Source organism: Poecilia formosa, unplaced genomic scaffold (assembly GCF_000485575.1).
Source record: "Poecilia formosa unplaced genomic scaffold, Poecilia_formosa-5.1.2 Scaffold343, whole genome shotgun sequence".
NCBI lineage: Eukaryota > Metazoa > Chordata > Actinopteri > Cyprinodontiformes > Poeciliidae > Poecilia > Poecilia formosa.
This window is the reverse complement of record NW_006800282.1, coordinates 243,706-247,431: the sequence shown is the minus strand read 5'-3', so window position 1 is coordinate 247,431 and position 3,726 is coordinate 243,706. Positions and strand designations below refer to the sequence as shown.

The 3,726-nt window shown below is 41.7% G+C and overlaps 1 long non-coding RNA gene across 1 annotated transcript; it reads right to left on the bottom strand.

The window, feature by feature from the left end:
- Positions 1 to 701: 701 nt before the first annotated feature.
- On the bottom strand, positions 702 to 2,254 carry LOC103153219 (uncharacterized). The gene is made up of 2 exons (XR_477776.2): positions 1,889 to 2,254; positions 702 to 1,728 (listed from the first exon to the last, which is right to left on the bottom strand). It is a non-coding gene; the product is annotated as an uncharacterized LOC103153219 (long non-coding RNA).
- Positions 2,255 to 3,726: the final 1,472 nt, after the last annotated feature.

Here is a 3,726-nt window from a genome sequence, read left to right as displayed (position 1 = left end):
GCAGATACTGATGAAGACATTAATGGTGCAAAACTGTCCTCCTCCCCACTCCTTATTGTTTTATGAAGCCTGAACACAGACACACAGTCCAATCTCAGATTGATTATGCTGCTCTTCTCCATTGATTGTGCTGCATGTAGTTCTGCTGTCAAGTGTGCAGACAAGAGAAACGCACTGGGGGAGAAAAACAGACCAAAACACTCTGATTTTTATTTATGTTTATTCTCCTCACCATGACGAGCAGAAGAATAGTATTTTTTATTATTAATTTCATGGATTATTTGCTCATTATGCATTAATCATGGTGACTCATCTGAAAGGTGCAGGCGCCACAGTGTGAGAAACAGCCATTCTGATCTCAATTAGATTCTGCCTCTGCTCTCCGTCTGCCCATAAATCACCTTTCTAAAGTGAAATTAACAGTTACTGGAGCGCATTAATATCCCAAGTCAGGCATGAGGGGTAGGCAGTGAGTGGAACCAGCCATCTCTCACATTATGAAAACCTCCATTTGTTTGTAAAATATCAACATCACACTCAGATTTTCCTCCTCCTCGTCGTACTGGGATCCAGTTACTGCCCTCTGAACAGGAACTCCATCAGAACCTTTCCACATATCACCAGATCTACAAAGCAACTGTCATTATGCTCAGTTTCTTCATTCTGCAGATGGCGACTAATTGCAATAATTACAGACGCTATTAAAATTATTCATCATCTTTTATTGCATTTACAAATCAATAATGATCAACATAATATGGCAATTTAATCAAAATAAAGTTGCAAAAAAAACCCAAAAAGGTGAAAACTGATTTCAATTACAAACAAATGAGTCAGACTCAGACGTCTGCAGGTCATAGCCACTTCTGGGGCCTGTTGGAGTCTAGCGAGCCACAGAAATAAAACATCAAGATAAGAGTAAATAATATTAAATTAAATGTTATTGTGTTAGTCAAACCATCTCAATTTTTACTTTTATAATCCAAAATTACATCAATGTGGGAAGATTTTAAGACGTACTCATTGAATGCAGACAAAGCTATTATATTTTTACAATTTTTTAAGAGGTAGTTTTATCAGTGAAGCTGGAATATCTGGAGAGAACGCAGACATGCACAGGATTTGAACCCAGGACCTTCTTGCTACCTGCTACAAAGGAAAACCCTGTAATGTTTTTCCTTTGACATGTTGGCTCTAAGGTAGCAGCTTAGCTTCAGTTACAGACATATTATACAGATGTTTTTCAGTGTGAAATAGAAAAATCAAATAAGTGTCAAAACTATATTTTCACTTTGACATACATGAAAAGACAGTTTGGGATGTTTTTTCCCCCCACACTTTTAGGTATTTTTTTTTTACACTTTTAGTCAGGATGATATTTGACCTGCAGGAAAACACTGGGCAGTTCTTTCTCCATCCTCTCTGTCAGCTCCTCAGTAACACTGCGGTCTATCAAAGGTCAAAGGTCACCCAGCATTCTCTTGTCAGGTCTCCCATGAGTCATTACCATTTTAATGTCACACTTCCATCTATCAGTCCTGTGAAGGGCAGCACACAGAGGGTGTAAGCCTGCGTCCCGGGGGCTTCATTCGTTCTGTCTGCTGACAGTCAGATGAATCCTTCTGCTGCATGGTTCCTCTTCCACTCGTCCCTTCACTTCTCTTGTTCTTGCTGAGACTCACATTCCAGGACATTTCAGTTGGGGGCAATTATTTAACAGACAGAACTCTGAATGTAGTCACAGCAAAAAGATGCTTGTGTCAATTGTTGCTAAGCAGTCCAGTAAAAGTTGATACCAGATGGCTCTGGATGACTAGATCAGTCACACCAAACACATATCTAATATGAAATCTGATTATAACAGCTTGAGGATCAGTGTGTAAGGTACCTTTGGTAAAGAGCTGAATGGAGTACAGGTTAGATAAAGAACTGAGTCTGAGCTGATCTTGAGGTCGGATGAATGTGAACGGAGCTTCCAGCTTGGTGTCTCAGTGTGAAGGAGCAACCTGGAGGTAGGCGTTTTGTGAGCTGATGAGGATTGCATCTTTTGTTCTGAACAGAAACATGGGAGAGCAGGCAGGCAGGAGGAGATGGAGCCGAGGACAATGAGGAGGTTAGAGCGCTAAGGCGACTCGAAAGGGAGCCAGACTGGAGAACTGGTGTGGTATGGAAACCATTCCTATCATTAGACCTGACTCAAAGACAAGCACAGAGAGGCTTCAGTGGTTTAACTCTACCTGATATGGCAATCATCAGGATCTGATTGGCTGTGCAGACGCTTCTTAAGAAGCCACAGCAACAAACGGCCAAATTGTTGCCAGGTGTGGTTGCTGCCTCCAGAGGATCACATTCTCCTTCAGAGTCTCAGTTCTGGGAAGACTCAAAACGCAACACACAACACACAGAACACACACAACACACACAAATCCTAACACAAAGTGTCCAGTCTGTCTATCAATGCTTATTTTGTCACAGCAATGTTGTGTTTTTTGCTTGTTTGCAATTCTATTTTCTAATTAATCGTGCAAAGCACTTTGAATTGTCTTGCTGCTGAAAATGTGAAACATAAATAAAATTGCCTTGGCAGAAGGCAATTTGGCCACTTTGAAAATAAGTCATTTCTGGTCAAAATCAAAACATGCCTTATGACAACAAGGCTGCAGAAAAGACATGGCTTTGATGGATGATGGAGATGGAAAAGCTAAAAAAGTTTTTTGCTTCACGAGGAACAAAAACGAAAGAGCTGCAGCTAAAGATGAAAAGTTATTTAAGTAGGAAAAAGAAAGAGAAAGAAGTAGAAACATGAAGAGGAGATAAAGAGTCTGAAGATGGAGCTGGAGATGGATTGTTCCCTAAACGCTGATGATTCCAGCTCTTCCATCTGTCAGGATGTGAACCGCAGCAGCAAGCTGAGCAGGAGAAAGAATCTCCATTCATAATTAATGACATCATTTCAGCTACACTATTGACTAAACAAATGCATAAATCACACAGGCCTGAGTCAATAGACATGAAATGTTTAATCATGTTCTTAGTAATGACTACAGTTCCCATAATGCCATAATAGTTTTGAACTGCTGATGTGGATTAATGTGCTGTCAGATGAAGATTGGAGTGAGAGGAGACATGCTGCAGCAATCAGCCGCCTGAGCTGGACTGACAGCGACAGCGGGGGAAAACGCTGCGCTTTATGTGGAGTGGCAGGCGAAAAGTGGCTGTCAAAAAATGCACTGGATATTTGCTGTTTTGTTTATCAGCCGGCTGGCGCTGAATAAAAGTGCAAGAACATGTAGAGGCTGTCCTCCTGCCTTTTCATCTGCTCTCTAAATGGGTCTGGGGATTGGAGAGTGCAGTTTATCCCCTCCATTCTGCCTGACAGAGAAACCATTTAAAGCTGGCTGCAGAGGAGACAGCAGTCTGTCACCAGAGACAGCGCTCAAATCAACTCTTCACATGCTGCTGCCCGCTGCGCCTCCTGCCTTCACATCAGCACACTCAGCCTCAAGCTGCCAGCTGTGTACAAATGTGCCTCTCACACACCCAGTCGTGTTTTCTGTCAAAATCACAATATGCTTCAATCTTTGTGGTTTCAGGAAAGTAAAAGCTGTTCCATCGTAGCAGCAAAGCAAAATTCTGACAAACACACAAAAGAATCTCATCAGAACTTTTTGAGTTTCTAAGAGATCTGCAGGATTCCTTCCTCCCTTCCTTCCTTCCTTCCTTCCT